Below are 15,803 nucleotides of genomic sequence, written 5' to 3' on the forward strand. Positions count from 1 at the left end.
TGCTGACATGTAGTGTCTGTTGTAACATTTGTACCTCTTTAGAGAGTGGTGCTGCCTGAATTCACCTGCGGGTGCAGGAGATGGAGATGCTGCCCAAAACCACCATGGCCATATGCTGCTTGGTGTGGACATACATGTGGGCGTACCCATGGGCACATTGGTATGGGGATGAAGTGATGGTTTTGTGAAGGCTGTGTGACCTTATCTCTAGTTATTAGATCACTTCTGGTGAATGGCCCAGCTTTGGTTTGCTCACTCAAAATCAAGCATGATAGATATTTGCGTGGTGCTCAGACATCATTGTCACTTCTGTATTTTACATCTGGCTGTAGCTTATTTTAAAACCATTTGAGGCAAAATAGCTCCTCAAAACAATGTTTCCTCTTAATGTTGAGACCTATTTTCCTTATGCTCCTTTGATTTTTATCTCCTCCACATTTTCTGTACATTGCCCTAACAAGTCGTAGAGGCTGGACAGCATCCATATCACATCAATACTAAATTTCATTATATACAAACATCAATCTGGCTCTGGGCTGCCTTTTTAAACTGTCATCCAACCTGGCAGTGTTCAGTTTCTGTTTAGGTCTGACCGTGAAAAAGCATTGGTTCAAAGCTTGTTCCCCATAATGTTCAGATCAAAACAGTTCCTCTGTGTGTTTATTATAAAAATATATTTTCACCAGCTCTTGGGAGCATTGACATTTTCATCAAGGCAATTTTCTATGGCCCCAATCCATCACAACACACGAGCTGTTCCATTGGTTCCAGTATGACTACTCATTGCTTAAAGTAAATTGTTTGCTTAAAAGCTTGTTGGATCAGGGCCTATAAGCGAGAAAAGATTGCTGATTAGAAAGTGCATTTGTTCCTGTTGTGGGAATTGATGGCAAATTAAGGACATTAGGAGGATTCCAAGATTAATGCCTCTGTATTTGGGGAAAGAAATATTTTAATACTTACACATTATCAAGAGACCCTATAATAAACAGAGCTTATGCAAATGGGACACTAAAGACCAAATACCAGACATTAATGGGGTTCAATGAGAGTAAACTGAAGGCAGAATTAGTTTCCAGAAGAACTAAATGGCTATTTTCATGCTTATGAACTTAACATACTTTCAACTCCACCTTAATGAAAGACACACTCAGTTCACTGTTAAAAGAGGCACTTAAAAGGTATTAGAGGCATAAGTCCAGCTGTTACAAACTCCAATAAATTTGGATTAGGTCTCCACTGTTTGAGTTGCGTGTGTGGGTGCCTGACCTCAAAGCGAGTTGTTGGTTTTTTTAACGTATTGATATATAGCATTACATCAGGTTAATTACATGTAGTTGTATTTCATGTCGTCTCGGCACAAACTCTCATGCATCATGGCATGGCAATGGAGAATAGGGCATCGGGAGCCTCTTGGAGGGCTGGGGCATGTTGGCCTCTGCCCCACCACCCAGCCCTCCCTGGAGATGAATGCTTTAAGCAGGGGCGGCTCTTCGGGTTTACAGTACACAGTCGGCTCTGTGCCTTTGCTTCTCCACCCCAACCCATCCCATTTTTTCATTCCCCGGAGTGAATTCTCATCCTTCACCTCGCTTTATAACAAAGCATATTTTTAAACATTTATTTTGGTGTGTTGGAGCAAAACGCCCAGTGTTGTAGGGCAGAATTAAGAGCCTGAATTGATGGGGCTTTGGTTTAAATTTTGTCTCTCTGATTGTGGAAAATATTTGGTCTGTGTGCTGTTTTGATAGGAATTCCTGGCCACCCGTGGAAGGGATCACACATGGGCAGGGCACGTCCAGATTTACAGCTGCATCTGGGTAGATGGGTCTAGATAACAGCAAATCTTTTGCTCTGAAGGCACTGCAGCCGCTACGACAAAAGAGATGGCTTAAAATTGCATTTCCATTTAAAGTAACGGCAAGCGCTGAGGCCAGCCCAGCCATGTGAGGGAAACATAAAGCTCTGTGATAGGGAGCAAAGGAGGAGAGGGGAAAAAATCTGGGTAGCAAGTAACTAAAATAGATGAAGTGGAACAGTTGGAAATCTCAACTTGAGTGACAAGGGAGAAGAGATCCAAAGTCAGCATCAGATGACTCCGGTCTCACGTCCCATCCCTCTTTCCTCCCCCTCCTCCTTCACCACCGTTGCTGCCGCTTTCCCAGCGAAAGGCAAGAGAAAACCAGAACGTCTTTTCCAGACTGGGGGCTGAGCGGCCTCACTTGTTGACACAGCAATAATTTTTAATGAGAAAGCTTTAGTATTTGTGTGGGAGAAGTTAGCGTTGTGTACACAGATGCCTCTCCGGCCACTGCGCTGTGGTCCAGGCTCGGCCGCGTCCCCCTCCGGCACGGCCCGCGGGGTCCCAAAGCAGATTCCTTTCAGGCAAAGGGAAACATTTAGGCTTGCTCACCTTTGAACTGCATGCGATGGTGTTTACCTTGGCAAGACAAAGTGGCAGTTTTACAGATATTAAAAACAGTCCTGAGGGGAATCTGGAGGCCTTCCTATATTTTAATCACCCAATTTACCCAGCCCGAGGAGTTGGCTGGAGGGAAAATGTGTGGCAGAGCATGTTTTGGTTTGTTTGGTTTTGTGTTTTATTTATTCTTACTATTATTTTTAAGGGGATTTAACAGAAAATAGCCCAGTGCTAAAACAAGCAGGGAGAAAAAGAATGTACGTTTTATTTTTGATGTCCTGCCCTCTGTAAAGAAAAATACAAAAATAGTAGGAATTTTCATATTAATCCATAGCACCTCCACGCTCCATATGGTTTCTTTTTCGGCACTTCCTGCTGGGCTGTGCTCTACCTCAGCTAACCCCGCTCCCCTCGCCCTCCCTGGGTGCGTTCCTCTTCTAATTTGATTTCTACCCATCAGGAAGGATGGGTGCAAACGGGTTTTGCTGATATCTTGAGGCAAGACCTCCCCTCCCTGCCAGCACTCCCTCTGGTGTGCACGATTAAACGGAAAGCTAGGTTTTTGTGGGGGAAGAGATTCAAAGTCGTGAGTGATGCCCAAAGTTATGCTGAGGTCAGGACCTTGCTTATTGATTTTCTAACGCAGCAGAGCCATGTACAAAAGGAAGAGACCTCCTCGCCTCCCTCTGATCCAAGATACTCCTTGAGCTTGTGGAAAGAAAAAGAAATCTGGCTGCAAGCAGTCAAGCTTCAACCAGGCTGTCAGATGGCTCTCTGCAGGAACACAATCCATGTTGATTTTACAGAGAAGGTTGTTATCCACATTTCACCACTGATTTATTGTTTTTTAACCAGCTCCTTATGCTAGACTTTTCTTTTTCTATTAAAAAAAGAAAGGGTCCTTTTGCACTTTGCTTGCTGAGAGACTCACTGATGGTGGGATGGTGGCAGAGGTGCCCTGCTCCTGCTGGGCTAGGGAGGAGCAGGGCCAAGCACTACCATCCTCCAGCTCCTGCCACCAGCCACCTGCGATGCTTTTCTTAATGCTTGTCAGGATTTATGAAGGCCACGGCTAAAGCCCGATAACACACTCATGCGTTCACTTTGCCCATGGGCCGCAGTGGGGCAACCCAGCTTTGAGAGCACCGAAACCTCTTCAGTCACTTCAAGAGTAAGATGGGTATGTTGGAGACAGGTCTGATGAAGCCCTGCAGAATTAAAACAGCCATACATGTCCCCTCTCTTCCAGCTGCAGAATTCATTAGGCGAGCTTGATTGGCCTTTGTTAAACAAAGATGGGATAAGGTTTCATACTTTTTCTGTGGGAGTCGAGCTAAAGTTTCAGGCTGATGATTTAGTCAGGTGTAAGCATGAAGTTTCCAATTTAGAGAAATAAATCTAAAGTGATTTTATTATCCTCTGTTTTACCCTGACACCCTGCTTCACCCCGACTCCCTGTCAGAGCACGCATGATGTGTTTATACAGGCTGCACCGTAATCGACTGGCAGGCAGTATAACATGAGACACAAAATGCATCTTCCACCTAACACTGCCTTTGGTATCTTCTATATTTCATCATCTTCCAGTTTCTTTGCTGGCAACTCTTCCTTTCTCAGAATCTCTCATATTCTGCCTGGTGGGAATGTGTATCCTGGCCCTGTAGAAACTGCTATTGGTGTGCTGAGACACTGATTTTCAGCTCCTGTTGTGCACTGCAGCTCTGTTTTACTTCATTCCATGCATCTTCCAGGGAGATCCTTGGATCAGACTAGGCATCCTTTGGCTGGAGTCATTTTAACAATTTTGTGTGCCTAAAACACCTACAAAACTTTATTTTGTGGGAATTGGCAAAATTTTAAATGCTTTAAATAGAAAAAAAATCTTATTTCGTAGTTTCTGCTTCAGGAATTAATATACAAAAACTGTATGTTAAGATTTTGACAATAGACTCATAAAATTATTATGTGATAAAATTGGCTGAAAATACCTGTTTTTCTAAACTTAAAGAGAAAACAATATGAAAGTACAGATAACAACACTGGGGGGAAGGAAGCGAGCTGCTTTGGCCAGGTTTTCAGATTCCATTGACTAGAAGTCTGAGCAATTTAGTTATTAGTTAGAACATAAGGACACAAAATGCAATAGGTCAAATTCATTTCTTCATCTCGGATATATCCCTGTTGACTTCAGCGAAGTTTCTTTAATGATGAATTTGTCCCACTGGCTCAAAGATAAAAAGAGAAGTTATTTTTGTTTAATATTTCAACAAGGGGAAGAGGTTAGTGAGGGAATTTGGTTTGCAGAAGTTGTGTTTTTCCATGAAGTTTAACAAGGGCAGCCACCATCTAGCCAGCCCTCTTGTATATTTGTCTTCTTGAGGGCTGAATGTTTTCTCTATAGACCGTCCCAAACCCTTTTTTGCCAGATGCAACCTCCAAAGGACGCTCACAGCCATGGTTGGTTTGTGTTCCTGCAAGCAGTGATGGGAGCTGCCCTCATTCAGGTGCCTGCTGATTTGGTTTCTTTTGAGGGTAGGCTTTTGGAGGTAGAGCTCTGTGCACTGTGTCTCTGCTGTCCCTGAGTGCCACCTGGTGCTCTCAGTAGCATGCCTACCCCTGTTCACATCTTTGTTATGCTTTTCTTGGGTGAGCCTCTTGCTGTTGGCCTCATGTTTGCCTTGGTGTGTGGTTTTGCCCAATGTGGTATCCCTTGCTTTCCCAGGCTTTCTTCCACTTCCATTAGGCCCTTCTGGATGATGGCAGAACAATGGGAGGTCAGGATCCCACAAAACCTGGAGAAGCTTTCTGAGACCTTGTGAGGCAAAAGTCAGCTCCATCTGCACTGTTTCCTCTTATATCTAGACTATGTGGAAGAGTGGGATTCAGCATTCCCAGTGTAAGCCATACCAGGGGTCAGAATGTGTGATGTGCAGCTGGCTGGGGAGGCTTAGTTTTCATGTGGAATCAAACTCTGGGTGAACTTGGTGTTGTGGGAATCCTCCATATGTGTTCCCTGGCATGGATAACCTGTGCTGTTTGGTTGTTCAGTTGTTGTCAGATGTCTGCACAGATGTTCTGCATGGCCTGGTTTTATGGGTGTTGTGCAGGTATGCATGGAGGGTTGTTTCACCATCTTATTCTTGCTTCAGAGCAAATGGCCTCTTGCCCAGGTAAGAAGCTGAAAGCTTCACTGGTTGCTTTCCATCCTGGAGTTCAAGGCATCTGGCAGGTTTCTGTAAGCCTTGGCTAAAAGCAGCCTTTCTGCTACGGGGAGTATTGCTTTTAAACCCAGGAGAAAGAAGTTTTGATGAAAGAAGAGGAAACATTTCCCGTGCTCTTCTCATCCTTGTATTCCTGGGTGCTTTCCAGAGTAATTCAAAACTATTGCAACTGGACAAACGGAGGCACCAAGCAGTTCAGTGTGTGGTTTGGCAAACTCCTCTTTATCTAGGGTAGCTTTTAGGGAGATTCCAGCTTTCTCAGAGGAAGAAGAGCCTTAAAATAGCTTTTTTTTTCTTTTTCCTGGAAAAGAACTGCCATGTTTTGAGATGCTAAACTGACTGTGGTTAGTGATACAGAGGTGTGCCTTTATACCCCTGTTGGCCTGATGTCCCCAGTGATGGGTATCATGATGTACTGTCTATGGCTACCTGCAAGAAGGCCCTCAGTGGTAAGGGAACTGGGAGAAACTGGAAGAAAGTGTTAATCAGCCTAATGGGAGAACAGCCCTTGGTCTCGGCTGCCTTTTCCCATACCACGTGGAAATCTGGAGCTAGGATGAGGGTCCCCATACATAGGGCTGGGATGTGCACAGGCACTGGTCCTGAGTGTGAGGTTTGGGAACCGTTCCTGGACGCTCTATTTGTAGGGACCCAGTCACTGTCTCTGCCCAAGTCATAAGTCTTCTGGGACAGAGACAGTAAGAAAGACTAGACAAAATTAATGTGGGGGATTGAATGAAAAGTTAGTCTAAAAACTTGACATACCCACACAGCTGTGAGGAGCAGGGCCGAGGCAGGAGTTGGCAGCATCTCCCTAGCATTAACCAAGTGCCATTGCCCTTAGCATCTCCTGGTATCCCACTTCCTCCTGGTTTACCCAGTAGCCCGTGTGCCAGCATGTCCCTGCTGCCACTCAAGTGGACAAGCATCGGCCTCGGAGATCACATGTGAACTTCTTGTGAGGTACAGATGTTGCAGAGTCAAAGCTTGGCCACCCTTGGTCTAGGAGGGACTTGGGTTTCCAGTGCCCTGGAGAAGCAGGAAGTGCAGGAGACATGGATATCATGAGAAAAGAATCAATAGTCCCTCCTTGGCCTGACCAAATATTGATTTTGCTGTTCGGTTCGTATCATTTTTCACCGCCTTGCTGGCCCTCGGGGTGGGAGCTCCCTCTTGTAGACCCCTCAGGGGTGCTTTGGAGAGGGAGGGAGGCAGAGAGACTGGACCTCTCATTGGGCAGCGTGAGGACAAGGATCAGTCACTTGCTAACCTGACCCTGGCCAAGGGGGATGGCAGTGGTAGGGTGGGGTGGGGGGGTCTTGGCTATCCAGTCCTCCCCAAAGCCGTCCTGTTAGCTAATACTGTTGAGAGCTTGTATTGGACAAGGTTTGCTGTCTTGTGTTCCCTGTCAGTGCCCTCCCCCGTGCTGTGATTCTACTTTAAGATTTGATATAAAATCCAGGGAATGCAAAAGATCTTCCTGGCTTTTGTCGGTTTTGGAGTGCGCACTTAATTTTTGGATCCAATCGTTAATAAATGCAGCGATCGGCAACCACAGTTCAGCCTTCCCCAGCAATTCCTGCTACCACAGCTTTGCAGGAGCGCTGCCATCCAAACATTCACAAATTTATGATTTTCGACTCAAAATTGTATCTGCTGCTGCTGGAGGTAAAAGTATTAATATATAAATAAAGGCTAATTCTGTCCTGGTTGTTTTTCTTCATGAGGTCACCAGTCCCTGAGGAATGATAAGCAAAACAGCAGAGTGCCTCACAAGAAATAGGAAAAAAATCATCTCTCATGGCATGAAAAAGAAAGATGTTTGGAATGTTTTTAAAGGATGTTCTCTAGCTTTCTTTGGTTGTAGTTTCTACCACATATACCATGTTTTTACTGGGATTGAAAAGGATGGTGCTTTCTACACGACACTGTTGCTAGAAGCTAGACTTGCTGGGAATTACGTGGCCAGTTCATTTTTACTTTGTGTAGCTGATTTATATATTGATATAGTGATGCAAAACCACTTTGAATCCCCATTAAACAATAATTTTCAGCAATTCTGTGGTCTCAAGGCAATACTGACATGCTGTCTTCACAAATCTTTGGCTTAATTATAAGTTATGCTACCTGATGGGAAAATACTCTTTAAAACAGGAAGAAATAGTGTATGGGGTTTTTCTTCCAGGCAATTTTGGGCAGTGTTTCTCAGCCTATGTAAACCAAAGGGCTAACCAGCCTTATAAAAACCCCAACAAACCACAACACCAGTAAGTATCAAAGAATTGCATGTTTGCGTGACATGACCCACCTATTGCAATGAAAAATCGGGTTAATCTTTAAATGCCTACTTGTACTTTGCACATCTGGATGTATCAGTCTTTTCTTACCAACGTTGCAAGTTAAGACAAAATGATTTGCTTGGAATGGTGTGGTGCTGGAACAGATAACCAGGAAAGATGCTAGGATCACCACAGCTAGGGGCTCGCAAGACTCAGCTAGTGGCTGACCTGCTCTGATGTTTGCAATAACCTTGCTGCAAGGGGGAGCTTGAGCTAGGCAATCTCCAAGCACCTTGCTTCTATGGTTTTTTGCATCTTTGCAAGTGAGGCATCTTCTGGTGCCTTGTGGGCTACAGGAATGGCTGTGTTGACCTGAAGCAGGTGCGGTCTGACATGCCACTTCAGGGACACTGGAGCTTCCCATGCAGAAGACTGGAAGTCATGAGCTTGCAGGCAAAGGTGTTTTTCTGTCTGATCCTGTGATTCAGGGCTAAAAGCCTGAATTTTCCCAATGTAGGTGTTTAAAGGTGGCATCTTAGTTGGAATAGCTTGGGTAAAGAGTAAAGAAAAAGCCCTCCAGAAAGCAGCTCAGTCCTCCAAAATTAGCTTCACCTAGACAATGGTAATCTTGAGCTGTTCTTGGGCACTGTCTCTCTGGCCATAGCTTAGAAAGCATCTACAATGGTTGTCACTGTATTTCATGGGAAATTGGAGTTTGAGTCCTGGCCCTGGATTGATTTTGCCATTCCTGTTTTGCTTGTAGACAGGCAGAGTAAGCAATGAAGTCCTAACCTACACTGCCTTTGGTGGCATGATGCTCATGACCAGGCATGGGGACAGCAGAACTGCCCCAAATCCTATGATATGACTGTATTTACCTGCCTGGGCTTTTAACCCAGTGCAGATAGAACCCATATTTCAGGATAATCCTCAACATCATAAATTTACCTGTGCAGATGGGACCCAAAGGGAATATTAGAACAATGAAGGGAAAAAGCAAGAAAGAAAAATGTACCTATTAGGCAATCTGAACCTTTGTGCAGCCTTCATTAGTACCAGCAGGGTTATAGTTACTTTTAATCATTCAGCTAACTGTACTAGCAAAAACTTTCAACTGTCAGCCATTTAAATTGGAAAGGTCTTTAAAACATTTATTATTACTGTAAATCACTCCATTTAAGGTCAAAGCAGAAGCATTTGTTGGATTCGAGCAAGATCCCAAGTTGTTTTCTTACCTGGAGGTTGAGTCCTGGTGGAAAGGTCTGTGTTTCTAATTTTGCTGTGCTATTTTGTTACTATGAGATGATGGGAACACCATTATGCTGAGCTATTTTCTGTTTTTTAATTGGTCGCTCATACACAGGTCTGGCTGGAGTTGAAAATCTCAGGGAAAAAGCCATTAACACCTGCATGTTTGACCTGCAGTTTATAAATCAGAACATATGTTTTCATATTTCTAACCCCTCAAAAACAGAAAAACGTGTTAGTGGATATTTGCAGCAAACTCAGATGTACATTGTCTTTCCAGTGTCAGCAGACCAGAGTGTCAAAAGGTATAAATCATTGCAATTACACAGATTTTTGCCTGAGGTCTGGCCTTGATGAATGTCTCTCCTAACCAAGATATTATTGGGGATGTGGAACATGCACATTACTTAACCTGCTGTATTAAGGTTGCAAAGTGCCACTCTTGCTCTCTTTGTGTAGGGCATCTAATAGTCTTGGTGGATTTCTTCATGTTGTTTGTGTGATGACCATCATCTTAGATGGTTTATTTAGCTTCCTATTGTGGAAAACACTTAAGCACATACTTGCAGCCTGTTGCAATCGCTGTTGAAACCAGCAAGACTGACTGTTGCACTTGCGGTTTATCCCAGTTTAGCTGATCATTAACAAAGTCTGTGTGGAGTGGCTTATACCGATGAAACAGTGCAAGTGTGGTGGTAAGAATGCTCTCTTCTCTTTCAGTCCCAAAGCAGACCTATCTAAGCATTGCTTTGAGCTGCCTAATTCATCCTGTCTTTCCCACTTTGATGAGCACACCTTCAGCAAATACAGTATCTGCACTACTTTTATACTCTATCAGCATTATCCTGTTGCTCACCTGGCATGGTAGGAAACCCAAACCTCCGTACAGGTTTTTGGTCTTAACATTTGTGTTTTGCTTTGCGATGACACAAGGAAAATGTAGTTGGAAGGCTGGCTGGATTTGAAAAACCACGGCAGCTACTGCTGCAATCTGGATCAGAGCTTGTGAATTGAGCTGAGTGTTTGAATGTGGTATCTTGAGATCTCACTGACTTCCACAGAAGAAAGATCAGGGCTAGTTACATCCCTGAGCTGAAAACTTTCATCTGCAAGCCAATATAAATTTGTTCTATATCCCAGTTTTGGTTGTGTATTTAGGCTGTACGTTAAAACCAAACCAAACAAAAAAACCCAACCCAAAATAAACACAAAACCACAAAAAAAAGAAACCCCCAAACAATCAAAAAAAACCCAAACCCAACACAAAACCCAAACCCAAAAGAGGGATCAGTGGGCTGTCATTAAAAAATGCATGTGAAAGAAATTAATGAATCTCTGTGGGTATATTCCATCTTTAAAATCTCTTACTCTTCCGGCCCTGTCATTTTAGGTAACAAAGATGTAACCATTTTCTGAGGGTAATGATTTAAGTAGAAGAAAGAAGGAGAAACTTTGGGTAGTTTTTGTTTTTCTTTTTTCTAGAGTAATGGCACTTATTTGGAAATCATTTTAAAGGTTACCATACCCTTTAAGACCAAAAGTTCTAACTTGAGTCAATGTACTTAGCTAAAAATCCCTGTAGAGATTCAAGTTTCTTGCTCGAGCTGCCTGGAGTGGCGAGTTCAGGCCTTTGCAGTGATTGTCAGCTAGGAGAACATTAATGGAGTATTAGAAAAATGAAGTCCCTGACCCCTCCTCCCTTCTGGCTGGTTGTTTCTACATGGTGGGAAGGAAAACATTTTCCCCGTCAGCCATTTACTGTGCAACAGGGGGAAACTGTCAGTTTGCTATGAGCAAACCCCTGCAAGATAAGTCAAAATGATTTACCCTGTAAATAAAGTGGGCTGTTTTCTTTACTTGGAAGAATTGCCCATGTGGCGAGACTTCCTATGGGAGGGGATGTGGTTGGCCCTTCACATTTATCCACTGTGTTTGTCTTTTTTGAAAAAGAAACATTGGAAAGATTAACAAGTCTGTCACAGAAGGAACTGATATATCAAAGCTGCGGAGACAAAGCAGACCATTCATTCCTTACGTCTCTGAAATCTCACTTCCAGTGCAAACCAGGTCTTCCCATTTAGGTCTAGATGAAAGGAGGGATTTCCCTCTTCCTCCTTCCAGCCAGAGTACTGGGGACTTTTATATGTATGTGTGTACATATACATAAAAATGTGTGTCCATATACTCACTCTATATGTTACAATTGGAGCCCTCCTAAGCTGGTGAGTTATTTGCCACTGGGGGAGAGGCCATGGGGGTGCAAGAAGATGGGAGCGATCTGAGCATAGTACTAGACACAAGGAATGGCGCTCCCATGGACACCCCCGGAGATTTAGGATGAGTCTCTCTGCATTTAAATTTTATCTCCTCATTGTAAAGCTGGAGGAAGCTTTGGTGTGGTGTTTTTGGTGGGTGTGGGTTTTTGTTCCTTTGTTGTGGTGTGTTTTGGGTATTTTTTTAATCTAATCATGGGAGGGCTTGGGGTAAAGAAGGGAGAAGATAGAGAGACTGCTGTAGGGGGGACTGGATGCCTTGAGATCCCTTCCAGCTGTGTGGCTGTGACTTAGTGATTGCTAAGGCTTCCATCCATGCAGAAAATCCTGTAGAGAAGTATGCATATGCATAGTATGTCTGGCAGGTACTGGCTATACAGGATTTATGGTGCACAAAACGTGTGCACATAGATCATATTGATGAGCACATATGCACTGGAGAAGAAATAAATCTTATCTCCTCAGGCTGAAGGATATTCTGAAATTTCTAATGTGCTATTTGGTCTGAGCTGCCATTTCTAGGGACAACCCAGAGATGCAGCAGCCCCAGCTTGCAGTCATTGCTTGGTAGACAGCGATGTTTTCTAGTCACATGTTTCACTTAGGTCTTTTAATTTTTCTGCTATAGCTGGTCATCTATGTGTAGAACTGTAGAATCATAGAATGGTTTGGGTTGCAAAGGATCTTAGGATCATCTAATTCCAAGCCCCTTGCCATGAGCAGGGATGCCTCACACTAGACCAAGCCCCATCCAAACTAGTCTTGAACACTGCCAGGTATGGAACATTCACCACTTCTTTGGGCAACCCATTCCAGTGCCTCACCACCCTCACAGTAAAGAACTTCTTTATAGAATCATAGAATAGTTTGGGTTGGAAAGGACCTTAAGATCATCCAGTTCCAACCCCCTTGCCATGGGCAGGGACATCTCATATTAAACCATGTCACCCAAAGCCTTGTCCAACCTGGGCTTGAACACCACTGGGGATGGAGCATTCACAACCTCCCTGGGCAACCCATTCCAGTGCCTCAACACCCTAACAGGAAAGAATTTCCTCCTTATATCCAATCTAAACTTCCCCTGTTTAAGTTTAACCCGTTACCCCTTGTCCTGTCACTACAGTCCCTAATGAAGAGTCCCTCCCCAACATCCCTATAGGCCCCCTTCAGATACTGGAAGGCTGCTATGAGGTCTCCATGCAGCCTTCTCTTCTCCAGGCTGAACAGCCCCAACTTCCTCAGAAGAGAAATTTAGAGACAAGGATGTCGTGTGGGACAGTGTCGAACGCTTTACACAAGTCCAGGTAGATGACATCAACTGCTCTACCCCTGTCCATCAGTTCTGTAGCCCCATCATAGAAGGCCACCAAATTGGTCAGGCAGGATTTCCCCTTAGTGAAGCCATGCTGGCTGTCACCAAGCACCTTGTTGATTTTCATGTGCCTTAGCATGCCTTCCAGGAGACCCTGCTCCAAGATTTTGCCAGGCACAGAGGTGAGACTGACTGCTCTGTAATTCCCCGGGTCATCCATTTTCCCCTTCTTGAAAATGGGGTTATATTTCCCTTTTTCCAGTCTTCGGGAACTTCACCTGACTGCCATGATCTATCAAATATGATGGCCAGTGGCTTAGCAACTTCATTCGCCAGCTCCTTCAGGACCTGTGGATGAATTTCATCAGGTCCCATGGACTTGTGCACGTTCAGGTTTTTAAGATGGTCTTGAACCAGATCCTCTCCTACAGTGGGCCCAATGTCTTCATTCTCACAGTCCCTGCATCTGCCTTCCAAGACTTGGGTGGTGCGGTCAGAACTTTGCCAGTGAAGACCGAGGCAAAGAAGTCATTCAGAACCTCAGCCTTCTCCAAATCCTGTGTAGCCAGTTCTCCCAGAGCTTCCTGAGGGGGCCTACGTTCTCTGCTTTTTATTTGCTACGTACCTGTAGAATCTCTTCCTGTTATCCTCAATATCCCTAGCCATGTTTAATTCTAACTGGGCCTTGGCTTTCCTAACCTGGTCCCTAGCTTCCCGGACAACATCCCTGTACTCTTCACATGCCACCTGTCCTTGCTTCCACATTTTATAAGCCTTTTTTTTCATTTGAATTTTCCTCAGCAGCTCCTTATCCATCCAAGGAGGTCTCCTGGCCCTCCTGCTGCACTTCCTTCTGGTTGGGATGCAACACTCCTGCGCTTGCAGCAGGTGATCCTTGAATATCAACCAAGAGTCTTGGGCCCCCCTGCCCTCTAGGCCTGTATCCCATGGAACCTTACTAAGCAGGTTCCTGAAGAGGCCAAAGTCTGCTCTCTTGAAGTCCAGGGCAGTGAGCTTGCTGCACGCTCTTCTCACTGTCCTGAGGATCTCAAATTCGACCATCTCGTGATCGCTGCATCCAAGGCTGCCCTGGAGCATCACATTTCCAACAAGCCCTTCCCTGTTGGTGAGCACGAGGTCAAGCATGGCACCTCTCCTTGTTGGCTCCTCTATTACTGAAATATATGTGTGTGTTCTTCCTTCTAAGGCAGAGAAACACGTAGTGCATTGTTGCTCCCGGTGCTAGAAATGCTGTTTTAAACCTTCAGGAGCATAAACAGCTGGTGTTCAGATAAGGATCCCAGCATTTAAAAAAAATACTATTTAAAACTGCCATTTGTGACATGCCATGTGCTTCATGGCATATTCAGCAGAGAGGCAGGAAGATGTGTGCAGCATGCTTTCCAGGGTGTCACTTCTGAAGCACTTCACATGGAGGAAAAGCCCTTTTGAGAAGAGGTCCTGCCTCCCTAGATGTGCTGGACTGCATCTGGAAAGCAAAGGCTTGCCTGAGACTCCTTGTCCCATTGGCCTGCGGATATTCAGCCACCTGCCACTACACCCTTGTTTATGCCTCAGGCAGGGCAATGCAGGTGTGTGTCCCAGGCTGTGGAGGTGTTTCCTTGCTGGCTGTTGCTGCTGGAGAAGCATGTTATCTGAGCAGGCACAGTGGTATGCTGTATAGGCACTGACATCCCTCTGTACTGGTGGAGTAGGAATGTCTTCCTTGCTTTCACAGGTGGCCAAGATCATGTGTTCTCAGCTGGTAGCATGCCAGCAAAGGGCTGAAGGGCATCCCTTGGGTGAGCATTGTGCGTATTTCAGCAGTGAAACCTGCTGCTCTGCTCCTGCCCATCATGTGTGTGCCCAGTGTGTGCTGGTGATGGAGGGTGGGAGCAGCAAGCCCAGCTGGCATCCTGCTTTCCTTTCCTTCCACAAGTCATTTACCAGAGGGAAGCAGCCCTCCTAGTGCTGTTACTTGAAAGATTTAGGAGTTGTCTCTTGTTTTTAGTTTCTCCTTCCCTGTATGTGTCTATCGCAAGGACCCTTGGAAAGAAGGGGTGCAAATAAGCGTATAATTCACTCAGCTGGCAAGAAAGTTCAGTGCCCAAATTGGAGCAGCAGTGTGAGGGGCAGTGAGGTGGTTAAAGGTATTTTCTTGAATGAAGAGGATTGAAAGTTTAAATCCTTGCTGTAGAAGAAGCAGGTTCTGCTTTTCTTGCATCCCAGGGGATTTGTGGTCTTGAGGTTCCCTCTTCTCTTTCCTTTCTTTTTCTCATGTAAAGATTTTGGGGTTAGTCTGGTATAGGGCACAACTTACTCAATGCTGTGTCAAACTAGACCTATATTTATTGCACTACAGTCAGTGCAAACTTCAGTGACAAGCTTTTTATATGACCTTGGGCTATATTCTTACCTGAATAAGTGGAAAGTGTTTCTCTTCTGAACACCTGGGTTGTATTTTGTATAAAATATATACATTCTGGAGAAAACAGTAACTATGGCCATGAACTCCTGAGCTCAAGTTTCTTCAAATATCCACCACTTCCCTAAAGTGTAAAAAAATAAAAAAGCCCAGAAAATGCTGAAGCTTCCCTGTACAAACGACAATAAAATACGATTGCCAGGCACAATTCCATCAAGTTTTACAACAATTGCTTTTGAGCAGTTAAGTATGCTGTGCTTTAGTCAAGGATCTTGTGCTTTTGTACACAAGCCTCATGTTTGGTGACATTGAACCTTCGTATGCAGATACCAATTATTCAAAAAGGGGGGGGGGGGGGAGGAAGGAAAACTCGGGAAAGCTATTTTACATTTGTACTGAGGATTGTTCCCTTTAATCTGCAATCAGAACAAAGACTCAGTTTTTATTACGGTCCTCTTGGAGGCTGCTAGCTACAGTGTGAACCCCTCTGGGGTTAAAGTGTAGAAAAATTGGGAGATGCTTGTGGTTTTGATGGAGAAGTGGAAGATTCCAGTGAGAGAAAGGTTGGTGCCTCTGCTGGAGAGAAACAGGAGGCAGTGTTAAGTGAAAGATGTTAGCTCATT

At 44.5% G+C, this 15,803-nt stretch overlaps 1 long non-coding RNA gene across 5 annotated transcripts in view; it reads left to right on the forward strand.

Moving 5' to 3' along the window:
* LOC134165872 (uncharacterized) overlaps positions 1-15,803 on the forward strand; it is a 233,459-nt gene that overhangs the window by 25,817 nt on the left and 191,839 nt on the right. For 4 of the 5 annotated variants that reach the window (XR_009965667.1, XR_009965669.1, XR_009965666.1 and 1 more), the window contains one exon: positions 7,829-7,910. This is a non-coding gene — a long non-coding RNA (uncharacterized LOC134165872). Of the gene's footprint in view, positions 1-5,144; positions 5,319-7,828; positions 7,911-15,803 lie in introns of all 5 variants that reach the window. The other variant, XR_009965670.1, reaches the window with a different exon arrangement.

Source organism: Pezoporus occidentalis, unplaced genomic scaffold, assembly GCF_034315485.1.
Source record: "Pezoporus occidentalis ecotype Australia unplaced genomic scaffold, CSIRO_AGI_Poc_V1 ctg25, whole genome shotgun sequence".
Classification (NCBI taxonomy): Eukaryota; Metazoa; Chordata; class Aves; order Psittaciformes; family Psittacidae; genus Pezoporus; species Pezoporus occidentalis.